Raw genomic sequence first — 21,748 nt, 5'->3', positions numbered from 1 at the left:
GGATCTGGTCTACTATCTTTTAACCAATGTCTAACCACATTATTATATTTCCATCCAGTTTTGTCACTTATGTATCAGAAGTACTTGTGTTTCAAAATCAGTATATCCATTTTGTTTTCTATAAGCTGTTTAATTTCTTTACTGCTTTCACTAGAGATATAGTTTTATAATATTAAAAAAAAAATATTAATGCTTGGGAGATGTATCTCAGGTGTTTACCATAACCACAACACTGTGAATAATATATATGTCTAATTATGAAATGGCCACTGAGAGGTTTAATTAGCATATTTCACTTTAGTAGTATAAAACATTTTATTAATAAGCTTTTTATAGACCGTACAATTTCTTTACATTCATCTCAAACTGCTAATTTCTAATTTGTTGGTTTGTTTGTTTGTTTTCCTCAAAATATATGGGAATTTCCATGCTATAATCACAATCATCTAAGAGTTAGTTCTATTGGTAGAATTTTGTTATACTGTTTGAGTCAAAATATTGTAATGACTAAGCTAATGCAGCTTAGTATGAGGTTTATCGTGAATGAGTGACAGAGTGGAATAGTGTAAACCAGTAAGCTGCTACAAAGTAAAGGTAACGGAATATTTCTGAGCAGTCAAAAATAATGTAAAAACCAAAAAAAATCCTGCAAAGCCCCTGTTGTTCTTTGTTGTTCCCTGTCTGTGCTTAAAGAGTCTTTTACATGCTCTTAACTTAAGCCTTGTAAAGCTAATAACCCTAGGCTTCCAATGGGACTCTTCTAGAGGGAGATGCAGGGTGACTAAAGTTGGTCTTGTGTTGAACTGTGCCCAAGAAAACTTCTCTTTCACTGCTGAACAACAAGGGAGCTTGGAGACAGTAGCCTTCATAGGATAATTTTAGGTTTTAATCATAGAATAATAGAATTGTAGAATCATAGAATGGTTTGGGTTGGAAGGGACCTTAAAGATCATCTCGTTCCAACTCGATACCTTGATATCCAACTGGATACCTTCCACTAGACCAGGTTGCTCAAAGCCTCATCCAACCTGGCCTTGAACACTTTCAGGGATGGGGTGTCCACAACTTCTCTGGGAAACCTATTCCATTGCCTCACCACCCTCACAGTAAAGAATTTCTTCCTAATATCTAATCTAAATCTACCCTTGTGGTGGGTTTAAAACCATTCCCCCATGTCCTATCACTACACTCCCTGAAAAAGAGTCCCTCCCCATCTTTTCTGTACTCTCCATTTAAGAATTGGAAGGCTGCTATATGGTCTCCGTGGAGTCTTCTCTTCTCTAGGCTAAACAACCCCAATTCTCTCAGCCTGTCCTCATAGGGGCAGTGCTCCAGCCCCTGATCATCTTCGTGGCCCTCCTCTGTACCTGCTTGAACAGGTCCATGTCTTTTTTATGTTGGGGCCCCAGAACTGAACACTGTACTCCAGGTGAGGTCTCATGAGAGCCAAGTAGAAGGGGAGAATCACCTCCGTCAACCTGCTGGCCACATCTCTTTTGATGCAGCCCAGGATGAGATTGGCTTTCTAGGCTGCTAACACGCATTGCTGGCTCATTTCTTCCTGCTGTTTGCAGAGTTTTAATTGCTTTATGGAATAATTTATCTGCTAATATCAAGGCCTGAACATCTTGCTAGGAATAGCTCCCTGAGCTGTCTTTAAAAAGATACTAATATAGATGCAAATAACAGTTATTATGGACACAAAAATCAGTTAATAACTCCTTCCAGGTTGGCTAGATAATACTGTTTGGAGAACTATGTGAAATGTGCTGGTGGTCTTGATTCAGTTGGCCACATCAACAGAGCTGTCAGCATTGCAAGCCTTGGCCATCACAGAAGCCACTGCCTAAATTGGGTTTAAAGAAGCTCACTGCTGGAAGAGGTCACTGCAGGCCAGGGCTGATGGATGTTGATAAGACAGTGTTGGGAGGTTGGTGCCAGTTCTGCTCAAGCTGAACCCTTTTGTGAACTAACAAAGGAATACAGTCACCAGGGCTGTCATTCACACACTTCTGTAGCTCTAACTTGACTAAAAATTAAGAGAGAGAAAAAAACCCAACAGATTTCTGACAGAGTGTCAATGCTCTTGTTTCATAACCATCTGGGAACAAGGTGACTTGTCACAAGGGAGACTTCTGGCAGCGTGGCTGAATCATTGACCTTGTAGACTTAAGCGCCTGGAGCAGACAATATAAGCTGGGGTATGTACTAAACTGCAATGCTCCTTGTAAGAAAAACTTACTTATATGCTTTGGGCAAAGTTCTCTTTTTGATTCACACCGTGTGCTAAATCGCTGATATCTCTGGTTGCGTAGGATCAAAATCCCTGCAGAATATGTGCCAATGTACATTGTGTTGTTTTAAATTTGAATTTCTCTATCTTACTAGGTTATTGTGGTTCTGCTTGAGCACCATGATCCAAATGTTAAAAGAACTCTCAACTGAAGCTGGACTACAAAGTTACAATTTTCCATTGTTCCTTTGTTTGTTTGTGCACAGGACTTCCCTGACTCAGCATCAGTGAGAGGGAGTGAGCCAGGACCTTGTCTTACTGCTTTTGTGCTTTCTCCTCCCTTGGGAACCCCTGCCAGAAGCTAAAGCTGTGGCTTTGATATGGTACTTTTGAGTAGGATTCATGTCAGACGCACAGAAAAAAGAACAGAAGGGTGTGGAAAAGTAAAGTGTGCATGGTTACACAGCTGCCTTTAAATAATCCAGCATCTGTTTTTACCACCATGATCACTACTGAAAATCCCAGTTCAAATCATGGGCATTTTCAGCTGCTGAACTATGACTTAGGTCATGTTTAAATTTATCCTACTGTATTTTAATGTATAAAACTTAAACTCCAGGTTAATCAAACTCACCTAAATATACTATATTTTGAAAATACAGCTTTTGAAAACTGGTGCCTCCTCAGACAATGTATGGTTATTTTCCTGTCTTCTGTCTGAAGACCTTGTGGAAATCCCAGAAGCCTCTCAGTTAAGGGAAAGGAAAGGAAGGAAGAGGTGAAGCAGCTGGTGAAAGAGAGAGAGCATAGCAAAAGTGTTACTGGGAGAAGCCAAAGATAACCTGTAGGAAACCCCCTTGGGGTCCTGGTGGATGCCAAGTTGACCATGAACCAGCAATGTGCTCCTGCAGCACAGAAGGCTAAAGGTGTTGCCTGTTGTGGAGGGAGGTGATCCTGCTCCTCTCAGCACTGGTGAGGCCACAACTGGGTACTATGTCCAATTCTGGGCTCCCCGGTAAAAGAGAGACATGGGCATACTGGAGAGAGTCCAGAGAAGGGCCACAAAGATGATGAAGGGACTAGGGCATCTCTCCCATGAGGAAAGGCTGAGAGAGCTGGGACTGTCCAGCCAGGAGAGGAGAAGGCTCAGGGAGGTCTCATCAATGCAGATAAATACCTGAAGGGAGGGTGCAAAGAGGATGAAGCCAGGCTCTTTTCAGTGGTGCCCAGTGACAGGACCAGAGGCAATGGGCACACACTGAAACACAGGAGGTTCTGAACATCAGGAAACACTTTTTCACTGTGAGGCTGACCGAGCACTGGCACAGGTTGCCCAAGGAGGCTGTGGGTCTCCATCCTTGGAGATACTCAAAAGCTTTGAGGCAACAGGCTTTAGGTACCCTGCTTGAGAGGGGGGTTGGACCCAATGACCTCCAGAGCTCACTTCCAACCTTGACCATTCTGTGATCCTGTGAACCTCTCAGCAGTTTTCTTAGATGGTTGACCCGACTTTCAAAAGCCATCAGTATAAACCCTTTTCTTTGCTGATTTAACAATGCTGCTAAAGAACTTTCCAGTTAGCATTTCAGAGCAGAGCTGTCTATGACATGAATTAGAGGATCAGCAATGCAGAGAGTTTCAGTAAATCTGTAGACCTCGTTTCTCTGATGCACTTGTTTGTTTCTTTTCATAGAAAATAGCTTAGTCACTGTTTTCCATATTTTGGTTGTCGCTTTCCCAATTGATTGGAGCTCTTATCTGTGTGAAGTGCTATCAAGATTTTTGTCACAGTCTGCTTTTCACAAAACTCCTGGGAACATCATATGCTATTCGGATCACCATTCCGTCACTTTTGTGAAATATCCCTTTTGAATACACTTCACTTCTCAGATTATCATTTATAGGTGCTGATTTAGTGGCATTTGTGCAGTTATTTTTACCCTGCTATATTTTCACCTCAGTGGGACTTACTATTTCCTTTCAAGGCTGCAGATCTCATTGCTTTGAGGAGTATTTCCAGACAAATCTGTAGGGCTTGCCTATGTTTGCAACTGAGGAACAACAGTTCTTTAAAAAGGGGAGCCCCACTAATTATTACGCCAGCAGCGCATAATATGATGTACATTTTTTAATGAAATAAAGAATCTTATGTGTTAAGTTACATGATTACTGTGACTAATCTAACCTTCCCTGAAGACATTCCTAGTTTTCCTTGTTGCAAATGAAATACTAGTACACTAGTACTAGTGATTGTAGTGTTTGAAAAGCAGCTTCCAAGCAGGAAAACTTAAAATTGGTGTGAGCAGTATTGGTAAGTTGCATCTACTTGGAAAGAGGGGTTGAAGTTTTTTAGCTGTGTGATTGAAATGAAAAGAGCTACTGCTTCCAAACATAGCACCTCACCCTGATCCCATGTTAAACTTATCAGAAGTTACTAAGTTCTGCTATGCAGTGTCCCACCCACGGGAGACAGTCCTCCACGAACTTCTCCAACATGGGTCCTTCCTGTGGGCTGCAGTTCTTAGAATCATAGAATCATAGAATGTTTTGGGTTGGAAGGGACCCCTAGAGGTCATCTAGTCCAACCCCCCTGCAGGAGCAGGGACACCGCTAACTAGATCAGGTTGCTCAGAGCCCCGTCCAACCTGGCCTTGAATGTTTCCAGGGATGGGGCCTCCACTACCTCTCTGGGCAACCTGTTCCAGTGTTTCACCACCCTCATTGTAAAGAATTTCTTCCTTATATCCAGTCTAAACCTACCCTGGTTTAGTTTAAAACCATTACCCTTTGTCCTGTCACAGCTGGCCCTACTAAAAAGATTTTCCCCGTCTTTCCTATAAGCTCCCTTTAGGTATTGAAAGGCCGTAATCAGGTCACCCCGCAGCCTTCTCTTCTCCAGGCTGAACAAGCCCGACTCCCTCAGCCTGTCCTCATAGGAGAGGTGCTCCAGCCCTCGGATCATTTTTGTGGCCCTCCTCTGGACCCACTCCAACAGGTCCATGTCCTTCTTGTGCTGAGGGCTCCAGAGCTGGATGCAGTACTCTAGGTGAGGTCTCACCAGAGCAGAGTAGAGGGGCAGAATCACCTTCTTCATGAACTGCTCCAGTGTGGATCCCCTGTGGGGTCATAGGTCCTGCCAGAAGGCCTGCTCCAGTGTGGGATCCTCTTCACAGGTCCTGCCAGGAGCCTGCTCCAGTGTGGGCTTCCCACGGGGTCACAGCCTCCTTCAGGGCACTTCCACCTGCTCCAGTGTAGGGTCTTCCCTGGGCTGCAGGTGGGGATCTGCTCCCCCGTGGGCCTCCCTGGGCTGCAGGGGCACAGCCTGCCCCACCATGAGCTGCTCCAGGGGCTGCAGGGGAATCTCTGCTCCAGCACCTGGAGCACCTCTTTCCCCTCCTGCTGCACTGGCCTGGGGGTCCGCAGGTTTTTTTCTCTTACATATTCTCACTCCTGTCTTCTGGCTGCTGTTAAGCAACAGTTTTTTCCCCTTCTTAAATACATTATCACAGAGGTGCTACCACTGTCACTGGTTGGCTCAGTGTTGGCCAGTGGTGCGTCCATCTTGGAGCCGGCTGGCTCTGGCTCTGTTGAACATGGGTGAAGCTTCTGGCATCTTCTCACAGAAGCCACTTCTGTAGCCCACCCCTGTTACTGAAACCTTGCCACATAAACCCAATACTCTCTCACACTTCTCAAACAGTATGGCAGATGCTGGTTTTCTTCTTGATAGCCCTGGACTCTGGTGTTTGCTTACAGGCTTGAGGTGGGTGCACCTTGCCAATCCTTGCTTTCCTTCAGAGGAATGGTTTCCTGACTGTGAAGAGGGAAGTGGTATGCTCCAGTGATGGTGAAAAACAGACCTACCTGCCCTTAAAATAAAGAGAAAATTAGTAAGAAATCCTGTAAAGAAGTTGGTACTGGTAACAGTGGGTACATCAGCCTTGAAAATGGAATGAGTTCAGGCCAAGTCTCCAAGGCTGAAACTAGAAAAGGAACATTGCCAACAGAGCCTGTGGCACCTCAGTCTATTTCTACTTTCTGTTCCTTCTGTTTCCTCTTGAATTCAGAATGCTCTTTTCCTAATGACATGTGCCGCATGGGGAAACAGAGGTCCCAAATTGGGGTTAAGAATATTAGTATTTAATATCTTACTTTGATGCCTGAACAGCTGATGTTAATTTCTGTTAAAATTTTCCTGTCTGTTCCAGAGCTTTATATGGATCTGGATTCCATACAGCATGCATTTTTAATGGTAGTCCATGTACTGGCATGCTAGTTGATGCAGCTTTGCCAGCTAGAACTTAAATCCATTCCCTTGCTTGTCATGTATGAAAATTTTGTCCTTCCTGGCAGGTAGTTCCTTGTTTGTGCCTGATGTTAGGGGGAAATAGACCTTTGCAGGATGGAGAGGGCTAGAAGCTTGTAGGACTTGAATGCAGGTATAAACAGGGGGAAGTGTATTGAGGAATCTCACACTGGTGGAAATACAAAGCCACAGGGCTTCTTCAGAGCATTCCGAAAACTTTTAACCTGACCCAAGAATAAGCTTGGGAGAGAGGTTTCCAGGTTGCGTGTTGCTGGAGGCTTCACATTGCTTCAGCAGAAGAGTGCAACTCTCATTTCTGGAGTGGGGAGTAAGCTTTTTAGGTGGGAAACTTGTCCTGTTCCTTTCAGTCTTTCTGGGCCCTACTCTTGCCTCTCCCCTCATATTGGTCCTTTGTTTCAAGTTCAGTTTCATTTCTCAACCAGCTGCATGCACCACTCCTCAAGTTTCTCCTTAGGGGCAGAGTCCCTTGATGGTCCAATTTCTAGTCCAATGCCCTAGACTCTTGGGCTCAGCTCTCCTCCTAATTTTAGTATCCTTCTCCACCTTATCATAGTTCTTTGCCAACCCTACCCCTCCTAAAAAAAAAATAATCCCATTTTCCTTCTGTCCACCACTTTACCTTAATGTATTTTCTCCCTCGAGCTTATTACCCAGTCTTCAACCCTCTTCCAGCTCTCTGCTTTACTGCTCCTACCCTTAATCAGTTTGTTCAGCCACTGCCTTTTATTTTTCCTGTACTCAGCGTCGCAATCACATTCATCTTTGTTGCTAGTGTCTGTTTTTCTCTGCCCTTCAGAGTGTTTGAGTCTTGTGCTTCATCTGTTCTCAGGCCCATGCACTCCCTGGCTGAGTTTTGGCTCTTTGCTCTATCTCAACTTTGTTGTTTCCAGTTGTCCCTTCTGCCACTTGGAGACGGTCTACTTCTCAGTCCTTGTCTCAACATGTTTGCCTCCTCCCTCCCAGACCCAAGGCTGTATCCATGAAAAGACTTGGTCAGTTCAACGCTGTGTGCAAATAGCGCTCGTTGGCTGCCCACCACCTCCTGTGTTATCTACTGAGGCTCCTTATTCAATGCACAAGAAAGTCAAGTACCTCAAAATGGAGTCTGTAAGAAATTGTGTGTTGAGTACAAAGCTTTCAGTGTTAGCTAGTCAGTAACAGGATACTTCTGGGGAAAGGATGAAGATGACATTGTTCACGTATCAAAACAGAGTTAAAAAGCTCTTATTTGTTCAGTGCTCTACTGAAACAGCAAACATTTTAATGACTAAATGGTCTTTTCTATCTCTCTAATGCTGAGTGACAGCTGTCTGAACATCCTGAGATTTGGGTATGTACTACTGTGCTTGTTTAAATCCTGCTTTCAGACCCCTCTGGGTCTCAGAATTACAGTTTCTTCTCTTACCCACAGACAGGTCCCCCCATAATCTCATATTCCCTTTGCATGTCCCTTTGCCTCTGAGTTTCCCCCTGTACTCAGCTCCTTCAAAGCCCTCACTGAGAGCATGTCTGGATGCTGTTCCTGTTCTCTGTGTGTGTGTGTACACAGGTGTGTTCCTTGTCGATAGAAAATGATTCCAGGGTGGGTGCTCCTGAAAGCACACAGGTGGTAGGCATCTCAGCCTCTGTGCACACAGCTGAACTGAGACCAAACACAGCCCTCAGCAGCCAACCGCTGCCATTCCAAAAATGCTTTAGGTCGGATGGGGTTAAAGTTTGCTTGGGTACAGATGGACTGGATGAGAAAATACGCTGCTAGGATCTCAGCTGCTGCTCAGGACTTTCATACTGTAGTTCTTTGTGAACTTAAAACCTACACAAATTTGTGTGGATTTTTCAAAAGGATAAAAAAGCCACATTCTCGATACAGTGGCTGGCACTCCTCCCTTCCCATCCTTGCCCACCTGAAATTCAAGTCCCTACTTCAGCGAACAAGTTGCTAGAACTTTTAACAAAACAAGATTGCTTTTTTTTTTTTTTTTTAACACAGGCAATCCCAGCCTCCGCCAATTCTGACTACTCAGCTGAACTATTTTTATTGAAATCTGTTCCTTTCCTTCTCTTGCCCCTCCTCCCCAGATTTCAAGCTGGCATGATACTTGGCCTGCAAACAAAATCTAAGGGCAAACTACTGATACTTAGCAAGGCTATAAACAACTAAACCAAACATTTTAGGTGGAAAGTGGTAAACTTGATAATAGGTGCTGCTAGTGCCATCTACCATAGGAAGGAAGCAATGCACCACAGAAGAAAATTGAATAAGGCTGATCTTGTTTTCTGCTACTGCCATGGAAATCAGTGGAATCCACAAGTCTCTAAAGCTCTTTATGGACCTTTTCTTCTGCTGAATCCTGCTTTTGCTCTGATTTTACTACTGTGAGAGAGATCAAACAAAAGACCAGTATTCTTGAGCCTGGGTCCTCTTGTGCTAGTAGAGTAGAGAATAGGGGCAAACCAGAATATCTGTGTCAATGCACGAGTATGAGTCTCAAAGGGAAACAGAAAAACGCTTTCCTTTCTAAAGCTGACCTACTCAATTTGATTGGATGACAGGGAAGGGAAAACTTCCCTGCGCTCATTCTGTAGCGTTCCTAGCTGGCTCTAAAAGATGCCTGGATAAAAGAACCAAAAGCTCAAATAGACTTCTATTGAATTTGAAATTCCCTGAAGTGCATTCCTCTTCTACCCATTCTAAAATCTATAGCTATTTACTTCTAGCTGCTTCTGAAAGCTAGCTTCAGTGTCTGATGCTGATAAAAGGTATAAAAGCGTTCTTGTAAATTAGAAATATTAAAATCTGGCAGCTTGCTCCATAAAGAATTATATTGCATGGACATGCAAAATTGGCATCTTATCCATCTGTTCCCCGTGTATTTAAAAATGGGCAATGCCACAAAAGCTAAATCCTAAATGAAGCGATCAAAAAGCACTGCATATTCTAGTTCCTGGGAGTTGGAAGAAGTGAGAATCACACAAGCACAGAATCGACTGGGTAGCAGAAGGGCTCTGGTGGAGCCTTTTGCAGCACTGTAGGAAGGATATGCTGCTGGCGTGGGGCAATCTGCACCCTTGATCTGCCCCTCAGTGCTGGCAGTGAATTCAGACTGTGTGAATTCAGATCTTCAGTTTCACTACAGCATTGAACTCCAAACTGTGTTACCCCTCTTAATGTCGGGAGATAGTCATGCAGTGTTCATCTCCGATACAGGCTTGATTTTTTTCTCCCATCAGAGTTCTTGGCCAAGATCCCTTGATCTGCGTGATAACAGAATTGACTACATGGATTCAAATCCTAGACTATCAGGATTTGATTTTCCTGTCAAATGTCCATCTGCTCATTGTGAGAACATAGTGGGATGCAGACTTTTTGGATAGGGGAGAAATAAAGAATAATTTACCCTGTTCTGAATTCTTGATTTAAATATGGTGGAAACAATGTATGTATTATGTTCCTTGATCAGTGGCAGGTCTTGTTTTGTCATACTATAGTAAACCATGCCAATTAAGAGCTTCTGATCTTTTTCCTTATGACTCTCAGAATTAGTTGCAAATCAATTAATTGGGGAAGGAGGTGGAAGAGGAATGTGGGTTTTTTTGGACCGGGCTGAATGCAGTTATTGACACAGACTTTTAGCCACATACTTCATAGACTGAAGCACCCTTGCTGTGGCATGCCTTTTGAGTGCATCCGATTTTGCCTTCAAAAAAAATTGAGCCAACTACTAAACCCCAAATTCAGAGATAAATTAGATACCTAGCTTGAATGATGGCAAAAAAAAAAAAAAAAAAGCCAGGAATTTGTGAGTTTCAGGAGCAGACTGAATTGTAGAGAAACTCATATTTTCACATGGAGTGAACAACAGTGTTGATGCTCAGAGGATTTTTTTTTTTTAGAATATTTGCAGATCTGTCTTTCTCGATGTGTCAGCTGTATTGGAGTGACTCTCTTTTCTGCAGCTTGTATAAAATGTTCCTTCTGGTAGTCAAAATTTGGATGTTTTACTGGTCTTGGCCTAAAAAGATGTATATCATAAATTTACATGACTTCTAAATTATTTCCATTACTTATAAATGCCTGTTAAAAAATGTCTGTAGACTTTGGTTTAATTTTAAAATACTTGGCTTGATTCTGAAGTAGCTTAAGGCCTTCATTAATTAATTAAAAAGCATTTTTCAATTATAATGGATACGAAGAGAAAGTTTTGTAGCTGAAATTATCAAGTTCCAATCTATGAGGTATTTTGATGTAAAAAACGTGAATAGGTATTCCCTAATGACAAAGAGCTATAATTTGAATTTAAAGTATACACAATGCAAAGTGTTGTTAATATATTTATCCCTGCTTAATTAGAGATCAGTTCTGTAAATGCTTATATATACGCCTAAATGTGAATTCCTGTGGACCCGCTTCTGTGGCTGAATTCAAGCATGTACAGAGTCTTTACAGTGCTAGGGAAAACAATCTAGTGGGCGTATGTTCTTACTCGTTGGATTTCTTTTTGGATTTCTTCTCTGGCCCGGCTAGGGAAAACAATCTAGTGGGCGTATGTTCTTGTTGGATTTCTTTTTGGATTTCTTCTCTGGCCCAAATCCACGAGAGGGCAGTGCACGGCAAGAGTAATGGCAGATGCATGTTACTGCAGGTTTCTTCAAACAGCACCCAATCAATCAGAAAGAATAAGGAGGCTGGTTCCCAGCATCACTCACTTACAGTATTAAAAAAAAAGTACCTTGAGTCAAGTTTGAAAAAACTATGATATTTAGTGTAATTTTAAGTGAACTTTGTCTTCTGAAATTAGAATTTGTTGTTATATTTGATTCCTGTTTTCACAACTACAAGTTCTGTATATTTATCGAAAAGAGGAAGCAAGCTAGATTTAGAAAATAATCACGATACTAAAGGTGCCATGACCATAATGAAAAAAACAAAAGGTAGTTGAAATAAAAACTGTGAAAATTAATAAAACCAAATTGTCACAACTCAACAGCTGTTCCAAGGCTTGAAATAGCATAACTGTGAAAATTAATAAAACCAAATTGTCACAAGGCTTGAAATAGCACGTAGAATTAGACAACTGAGAAGTGCCTACAGTACATATAGTTTTGTACTCGGGCAATGGCATTTTTGACATGGTCAGTTTGTCTCATCCTATTAAAAAAACCCATGAATTCAAAGATTGTTGCAGTAACTGGAACAACTGAACTATTTAAATCTGATTAGAATTTCTCATTTAGACCCAAAGGCTGGGTATGCTATGTTTCTGATTGCAGCATTTCATTAATTAGTGATTAAAACACCTGTGCTTGTGACAATAGGACATTGGCTTTGCAATGTGGTGGTGATGGAAAATTCAGCATACATACGTGATGGAATTATTTTAATTCTGAGTATAAATGGAGTGAAATTTGTCTTCCCTAGTAGAAGCTGACATTCTGAATATGACTTAGTTAATGAGCTACTGAAACTAACAAAGATTTAAACCAAAATGGCAAGTGGTCTTTCAAGCATTTTGCAGACATAACAGGTATTTTTGTGCGCCCCTCTCATTTTTCTTTCCCGTGGTAGAAGATGCCATACCTCATTTGTCACACATTAGGCTTGAAATTAACCTTCTGTGAGAACAGGTAGGGAAATGGTTCTATAGATACCTACCAGAGGTTCCTAACCTTAGCCTTTCTGACAACTTCTGTCCATGCACTGACCATGGCATGGCTGCCCTGTGGGTGGTTTAACCTGGGTGCTGGTCTCCTGTCTGCAAATGCCACAACAGGCACAACGACTGCGTAAATGTCCAGAGTAGGGCAAGTTGCTGCATGGCCCCAGTTGTTTATATGTGTACTGGACAGAGGTAACCAGTGTTTATTCTCTGTGGCGACTTCTGGTGCACCACAATTTAAATATTAGTACAGAAGACTTGTAAAGGCAGGACATCAAATTCATCTTCCCTGGGGGTCAGGTACAGGGAGTTCCGGGTGCAGGGCTTCAGCCTTCCTTATTTTCAGACTTTGATTTTTCTGTTAGAAGGTTTAATTTATCCTTGGGTTTGAGCTCTGCTCAGCCCTGAGAGCAGCAGTGATAAAGATCCTGCACGTTGCAGCTTGCAGATGGAGAAAAACTGTTTCTTTCTCTCCCTGTGAGGATGTGGTTTTGTGTCCCACTGAGTTCCCCTGCATCCCCTTCTACTCTAGGACCCAGCCAAATGCACGTGTATGTCTGTGTGTGCTTGTGCATAAATACACAGCAAAGCACACGCAGACACGTATATACACACACATTCATACAACGTCGTATTCCCTCTCTGTATTTTGTCTTGCATATAGGAGTGAAGAAGGATAGGTGTTCAGACAGAGGGGCTGTGAGCATGTGAAGTGTACATGCATGCAAGCCCCCGTTTGTGCATAGCTGAGATGAACAGAGGTGAATACAAGTGGAATTGTCTGGTAAAATAAGAAGCGTGTTCTGTTTGAGAAAGGAGTGAATGCAAAGGCTAAAAAGGAGTAAAAAGCCATAGGCAGCATAAGTGCCCAGTGTAATTGAGCAAGTAGGCGGGGAAAAAAATGAGCTGTGTGTTTGTGCAATTAAAATTATTTAATTTATGCATGATGTATGTAATGGTACACAGTTACAGGAAAGGAGAAGGGATGGTGGCAGCAGAATTTTTGTTAGCTGTATGTGAGCTCTGTGAGACCTGTGCACTCTCGGCAGTAGGATAGCAGCTGTGAGAGAGGGAGCTTTCAGGATGGGTATGTTAAACTTGTGGGGAGAAACGTAAATCCCTTTCAGAATTATATTGCCCCTCTGTAAAAAATACAGCACCAGCCACACAAATGTTCTAGGGGAAACAGACTGAAGGATGTGCGTAGTGATGCCAACCAGAACATTGGGGAGTTAGCAATCCACAAAGCAGTTAACCTGAGCAGGCCCAGGGCTGCTTTGTGCTGTGCTGCGCATGCAGCTTTTGTCTTCGGGCTGGTGCTGTGTTGTATAAATCCCTTGGCTTCGGGATAGACTCCGCCAGTTTATTGAGAAAGGAGGGCCTGCAGGCAGCTCCCACCCGGTACCAGCGATTACGCCACCTGCGTGGCCTCGCCTCTATTTAAAAGCACAGCAAGAAGTTCTCATGCAAACATTCTTTCTGTTTGACAGTAGAAATGATGAATACAGTTGTTTTCTTGCAATAAAATCCTATCATAGCTCAAATGACCAAAATTCGACAGATGGGGTCTGCATGATGCAGACGCTCATTTGATGCCACACCACTTGGAGTTCCTAGCATCCAAAGGGATGTAAGATTACCTTTACTTTTCTCTCCTTGTAGTGTTATCTCTAATAAATAGCACATCCCTCAGGGTCTGAGTGCCTTTTTTTCTGGGATCGCAATAGACCAGCAACTCTTGGTGCAAGCAAGGTGTCAGGTGAGAGACTGGCTGTGGATTATCTGGATTTTCTGAATTATATCCTCGGCCTCACCAAAATGAGTGCCAAAACTTATTGAGAAAGGCATGACCGGAGTCTTTGACAACTCTTTGGTGCTCTTATTACAGAATGATGTTGCCCCACAATGCTAGGTTCATTTTTTTTTCTTTTTTTTTTCCCAGTTGATGACAGAACTGAAGATATAAATGTTACAGCTCCTAGGCATCATGAGCAGAGAAGGAAGCGCTTAGCTCCAGATTGCCTTTTTTAGTCATGAGAGTACTGCACAGGGCTTGAGGTCAGCATAAACCTGAATCAATTCTGTGAACTACTTTTGCAATTTTCCCCTTGAAACGGTCTCCTTTAATAAGAACAGGATTCTCTGAAATCTTTGGCAGAATTAATAGAAATTGTGAAAGTATGAATGACCATATAAAAAAAAGAAAATAAGTTTTCCTTTGATTTTTTTTGGACCAAAAAGGTAACAGTAAGCTTGTAGCTGAGAATTTGACTTTTGTAACTTCTTTGAAGGTTTTTATATTAATAATTCTTGGTCATTTTATGTTTTCCTGATGTTCCAAGATTACAGTTTTAATTCACTTTAATCTGTGTATGAATAATTGATCAGTAGCTTTTATATGGTGTCAGTCCAGTAGAACTATCCAATGTACCCAAGCTTTTTACAAGGAAGATGAGCAGTTCTGCTAACAGAAGATGATAAATCAAAAGAAATTGTAAATTATGTATGACACTCACTTCTTTCTCCTTTTTCTCAATAACTATGCAAGTGACATTAAATAAGTGATATTTTTGTCATTAAAGGAGAAATAAGTTAATAGAAGAAGTCCTAATGAAAATCAGATAAAAGTAGAAGTGAAAGTAGGATATTGTATTGTTTGGTACATATAGTTTAAGCTACAGACTGTTGATAGAAATCATTCTCCTAATCATTATTGGCAGCACAGTAGGAAGGATGGAATGTGTTCCAGAAGCAAACCTGTTTTTTCTGAGTCATTCCTATATAAAGTGACTAAAGAAATTAGTATCTGGGGGTGAATGTGTTGAGGTGGTAGTGTTGTTTTTATCATGGTTTCTGTATGTGGAAGAGATACGTTGAGCAAGACAATAGAACAGAAATATAACTGGAAGAAACCAAGGCTGATCCTATGTTTGTAGAATCAGGAGCAAGGACAGGAGAGGAGTGAAACCATAGCCCCATGATGCCATATTCTTAATAACTGTTGCATCCATGACCATCATGACTATCATGAAGCGATGATTGGGGAGAAAGAGAATATATTTGGTTAGACTAGCTGATACGGCTGGAAAAAGTAAACAATCTTTTTCATTTAGGCACACTGAGCTTTTTTCATCTGTCTTGTTCTGTGGTGAAAGGAACAGCACCTCTAGCTAAAAATGTAAAACCTTAATTACAGCAGTGAACTGTTAAGTCCATTCCCTTCTACGTACAGAGATTACTGTGAGGAATTTTAATTAGGGCCCTGTACTAACAGGTACACATAATTTTTGTTTTTCTTTTTTTTTTTTTAAGGAGGAAGACCCTTCCCTTCAGATTTATAGCACAAATCATTCCTACAGCAGCTACATGTGAAAAGGTGATTTTTATTTCCTGTCTGTCTTTCCAGCTATACAGATACCTGTGTGTGTCTTTCTGGCCAGCAGGAGTGTAGGTTTCTGTTGCTGGCTCTGGAATTGAATAGTGTTTTAGAACTGCAAGGGAAATCAAACTCTGCCTGTTATTTTTGTGGTTTGTGATGTAAATTTGAACTCTTTTCACTTGAGGTAAGACATGTTGGATTGAAAGAAGTACTGAAGTCGTAAATCTATGTAAGGACCTCGAGTGACACTATCATACGGTTACAGATGCATGTAATGGCTATAAAGTACCTGAGTCTGCTAGTGCTGGTAGGGGCAGAGTCTGGAGCTTCATGTCTTATTGGATAAGCTCTGATTATCTTGTTGGTGTTACAGGTGAATGATAGTTACAGGATGAATGAATCCTTGCCTCATAGTAAAGGTGTGAAGGTAAAATAAGTTCTTTGGTTAACAAAGAATTTTTTGAATACACTGTGTCCCCTGTGTTTATAGGTAGCCACAATAGTTAGTTCAGTAGTATCCTTTCCTAAAAGCACAAAAAACTTTGAGTTCTCCTTTTACTGTCAGTGTCTAGCAATTCAGCGCATGGAAAAATAGCCTACTTGGTCAGATATAAATCTGCATTGTTTCATAATTTTCCAGGATTGTATTTCAGAATACTAAGAAAAGTAGTTGGAAAGAAAAAAATTGGTAAAAACTTAGGATCAGACAGGCGGTAGAATGCCATCCTTTGCCAAGAAATGTTAATTTTATTATTCTTGTAAACAATCTTGAGTGAGGACACTAACTTAAAAGTATACAAAAATGAAGCAATCTGCCATGTTCTTTCTCTTTCCTTGGTGCATTTGAAATAACTAAAGGGTACACGTTGAAAAGGGTGATTAAAACATGCTAAGTATAGTGAACACCTACAATTATTAAAACTGAGTTTTGTTATAGGTTGTTTGGCCTTCCCTGTTTTCATTGGTTTGTTCCCCTTCTTTGAAGTTTTCTCCTTCTTTTTCTTCATGAGTTATTTTACCAAAAAATGACTTTTAGAAAACATGAAGGCCAATGGCATCCTGGCTTGTATCAGGAATAGTGTGACCAGCAGCAGGTGAGGCCGCACCTCGAATACTGTGTTCAGTTTTGGGCCCCTCACTACAAGAAAGATGTTGCATTGCTAGAACAGGTCCAGAGGAGAGCAACAAAGCTGGTGAGGGGTCTGGAACACAGGTCTTACGAGGAGCGGCTGAGGGAAGTGGGGTTGTTCAGCCTGGAGAAGAGGAGGCTGAGGGGAGACCTTATTGCCCTCTACAACTACCTGACAGGGGGCTGTAGTGAGGTGGGGGTCGGCCTCTTCTCCCTGGTAACAGATGATAGGACGAGGGGGAATGGTTTGAAGTTTTGCCAGGGCAGGTTTAGGCTAGACATTAGGAAAAACTTCTTCACCAAAAGGGTTGTCAGGCTCTGGAATGGGCTGCCCAGAGAGGTGGTTGAGTCCTCCTCCCTGGAGGTATTTAAAAGAAGGATAGATGAGGTGCTTAGGGACATGGTTTAGTGGTGGGATGGCAGCGTTAGGTTAAAGGTTGGACTCGATGACCTCAAAGGTGTTTTCCAGCCAAAGTGATTCTATGATTCTATGATTCTATTTATAAGACTGACACTGCTATTTTCTCTTATTTGAAATTTTAAGCATGAAAACCCAAACCTATCTAATCAAATGCTTATAAAATATAGGGTAATCAAAACTACTGGAGAATGATATAATTTTCTCCTTTATTAGTGATGGAGAATCCAATACTTGCCAGCCCTCCATCCCCAATCTTTTTAGACTTTCCACAAGAGAAATATTATCTTGATTTTTTTTCTTGAGCTGCTGTACTGGAAAACATATATTAAAATGTTTTTGAATGCTTTCAGAATTAGCAGTATGTCTTTGCTTTGCATAAGAGCACAATTAGCTGGCTGACCTACACAGTCAGAAAAATTTCTTACTGTACATTAATTGTTTTGAACATATCTCTTATTCTGTTGCTAATTATGTATCTGCTTAACTTTATTGACATGAATAGTACTTTTTAAAATCAATGGTCCTACTGTCTGAGGTAGAGATGAAACTGTAGGGATGCCCAAGGTTAGAGCATCGGTCTCCAGGTGTTCTCTGAACCCAAGGCAATGCAGGGCAGTTTAAAACCATAGAAAAAGAAGTTTATTCCTCCAGCTCAGGCTGAAAGTGCACTTCAAAAGACAATGTCTCATGATATAATACGATGATACCTGAATAGTCAAGAAGTAGCAAGACGGCCTCTGCAAATTGAAGTTTTAGGAAAAAAAAATATTTAACTAAATATCTGGGGGTTTTGAAACTTAAGAATGCCCTTGAACTATATAAGTACAATTTGGGATTTTTCCATCAGTGGATACACTGGACAATGAAAAATAAACAAAATGAGATATTGTGAAACTTGTTGTGGTGGATTGACCCTGGCTGGCAGGCAACCTCCCCGCCTCAGTTGCTCACTTACTTCCCCCCCGCAGTGAGATGGGAGAGAAAATCAGAATGGCAAAGGTGAGAAGAAGCTTCATGTGTTGAGATAAAGACAGTTTAATAAGTGAAGGGGAGAAAAAAGAAAAGAAAAGAAGTGATGCAAAAGCAAACACTCATCACACAGACCAATGGCCAGCCAGTCCCTGAGCAATGGCTACTTTGGAAAAACTCACCCTCAGCTTTTATTGCTGAGCATGACATTATCTGATATGGAATATCACTTTGCTCAGTTGGGGTCAGCTGTCCCGGCTGTGTCCCCTCCCAGCCTCCTGCCCACCCCCAGATTGCTCGCTGGTGGGCAGAGTGAGAAACAGAGAAGGCCTTGACTCTGTGCAAGCACTGCTCAGCAATAGCTAAAGCATTGGCTTGTGATCAGTGCTATTTTGGTCACCAATCTAAAAAAACAGCAGCATAGGGGCTGCCATGATGAAAACTAACTCCACCCCAGCCAGACCCAGTACACCAGTAAAAGCTGATAGAGCTGTCAACACAACCATGCTTAATAAGGACTCTATGGCCTAGCTATTTAAAAAGAAAATAAGTGAGAGAAGAAGATGTGAGCTCATGCTTTTATTTTGCATTTATGCTGAAAACTTGACTGTTAGCTGTAATGAAGAGTGTGGACTTAGAGACATAATTCAAGATCACAGATAAAAATTCATACTCCATAGGGAATATGGAAGAATATGGAGAATGATATTTGGGCAGTTTTAATTTCTTATCTGCATGTCTATTCTTACTTGCCCTTCAGCTGTTGGTGCTATCAATTTGTGTTCATACACAACTCAGAGACGTTTTTTTGTGAGAAAATGTCAAAAAATGCTTGTTTGTTTTTTAGGTATTTAAAATGCTTTAGTCATCAGTTTGGAAATATAACCAAAACAAATACATTTTTAAAATAGATGGTTCATTTCCCAGACTAGACAGCGCTGGAAGATCTATAAATACACTGGATGTGTCTGTTCTTCTACTGGGAAATCAAATAATGTTAAAATACATTTTGAAGAGCTATGATGATTGATATCTAAAATGTTGTGGGTTAAGTTCCTACACAGTGTAAATCAGTCTGGAAGCTATGAAAAATGTGATCAAACCACATCTGAAACACAGCTAATGACCGGAGAGAGGCACCATCACCACTTCACTTGTTTTTAGTACTTAAGATGCTCTTAAATGTTATTCTGTCCTAATTACAGTTGCCACGACAATATTACAATATTGGCAGTGGATCGACTACATTTAAGACATATTTTCCAGTGGCATATCAATGAGCTCTTCTTCCTTCAGTTGTGTTCCACAGAATGACTCAACTTGTTCTGTGATTTACTCAAATGTTCCTCATGAACATTTTTCATAGTTCTTGTATATTTTTAGTTTTGTGAACTGTGCTGGTGATCATGACAACTGTTTCTGCTTCAGAGCTACTCTTTTCTCACTTTCTGGTGCCACATTAGAATCTTTGAGCTTCTGCTTTTTTCCAGACATTTTTTGCACACAAGGGAGTAATATTTAAATGTTTCAATAAGCATAAAAATAATTGCATTATCAGAAGTGCTGTTTGCCAGCTAGCTGATAAATGTCTGGAGTATAAAAAAAAAAAGCCCTATAGCGATGGAATGGTATTCAGTTAGAGAGAATAATTCTTCTGCTACCCACCATTTGAAAACTTCTTTACTGTGAGGGAGACTGAGGACTGGCACAGGTCGCCCAAGGAGGTTGTGGAGTCTCCATCCTTGGAGATATTTGAAAGCCGTCTGGACATGGTCCCAGGCAGCTGGCTCTAGGTGGCCATACTTGAACAGAGGGGTTGGACTAGATGCCCTCCAGAAGTCCCTTCCCACCTCAGCCATTCTGTGATTCTATGAAAGAAAGTATATTCCCCCTCCTCACACACCTCAAATCCAAACCAAATAAAAAACTCCATCAAAATCCAAGCGAATGTATTCAGCATAACCCTGTGATAATATAGACCACACTTTATAACATTACAATATAGACCAATGTATATAGCTTTGAATTATATAACATTGTCCAATGTTTGAGTTGAATTTTGCTTCTGCCCTGGAAATAGCCTCAGGATGTGTAACTGTGGGTTATATAGGTAAAATGCATGGCCAAATCTCTGGAACCCTAAGATGACTGCAAAAATTCATTGTGGTAATGCCTTAAAAAAACCCAATTATTCACCTTAATAAATACAGCTATGTTCTAACAAAGTATATATTGTCATTTCTTCTGTCCTAAAGACCGTGACTTTGAACACTTAAAGAAATGCTTAAAATTTAACTCCAGAGATACTAATTAAACATTCAAGGATATATTTAATACTTAATGTATTTAGGAAAGTACTTACATGTGTGGTGATGGGTGGATGAATGATATACATCTAACTTAAAGCACTCTTGTTGGCTTCACTGTGCTTGGAAGAAGGGTTGTGTGTTTGGATCCCTACTGACTTCAGAGAACCATGTTTGAGTAGATTACACAAGTATTGATTTAGAAGTTGCATGTTTCTTTCTTTAATATGATTTTTTAAATCTTTTTTGATTAAGTATTTTAAATAAAAATTGAGATCTGGAGGATGAGCTGAGTAGTACACAGGATAGCTGGGGAAAATCTTCATTTGACAAGTAACATTTGCTTTTGTTTATAAATACAAGGTACAATTACATTTTGAGAGTGGGAAATTGTTGTGATTTTTAGCAGATGTATGAGTAGCTGGGGAAGCAATGATTACGAGAAGAAAGTATTTTCTAGAAGATGAAATATGGTTAACAGCAAAATAGATTCTTCAGGTAAAATTAGTCTGCGAGAAAGGTGATATTCTCACTTCCAAAGCAAAAAAGCTCTGGGAGACAAGCAGTCATGTAACGAACCTTTCAACTCAGCAAGTCTTTCCCATGTTGTTCATTGCTTCAACTTCTGAACAGTTTCTACCTTAATTGCTGTGATCTGAACTAGTGCTGTTAAGCACATACGGATTACTTGGGGCAGAATAAAAAGACAGAAGCGATTGCTTTTCAAGAAAATGTGGACCCGCACATGAAAAGCACATTGCAGTGGCAGCATCATTAATGTTTTGATAGTACAGGAACAAAAATACAAACTATGATGGCAGGATAGTCTGCAGTTGGGTCCAGTGGCCTCCAGACAGGGCCATGATGACAGGGCCAGGCTGGGGCCAGGCTGGGGCCAGGCTGGGACATCGGCCTGCAGCTGGGGGTCAGGATCAGGCCTGGTGAGGAGAACAAGGGTCAGGCATGGCTGGGCTATGCCATGGGGCCGGGGCCAGGCAGAGGCCAGGTGGGGACGTTGGTGCATGGCTGGGCCTGGCTCAGTGGAGCCCGTGGCTGGGGAGGGCTGTGGGGAGCTGGAGACCAGCCCTGCTGCTGCGTCACTGGGGCAGGGGCTGATGGGCCCAGGGAGCTGACGTGGTGTCCTGGGCTGTGGGCAGGGTGCAGGGATCCCCAAGGGGCTGACGTGGCGTCCTGGGCTGTGGGGAGGGTGCAGGCACCACCAGGGAGCTGATGTGGTGTCCTGGGCCATGGGGAGGGTGCAGGCACCCCCAGGGAGCTGACATGGCGTCCTGGGCCGTGGGGAGGGTGCAGGAATGACCAGGGAGCT

Source organism: Egretta garzetta, unplaced genomic scaffold (genome assembly GCF_000687185.1).
Source record: "Egretta garzetta isolate BGI_Z169 unplaced genomic scaffold, ASM68718v1 scaffold251, whole genome shotgun sequence".
Taxonomy (NCBI): Eukaryota; Metazoa; Chordata; class Aves; order Pelecaniformes; family Ardeidae; genus Egretta; species Egretta garzetta.
This window is presented reverse-complemented; position numbering follows the sequence as displayed.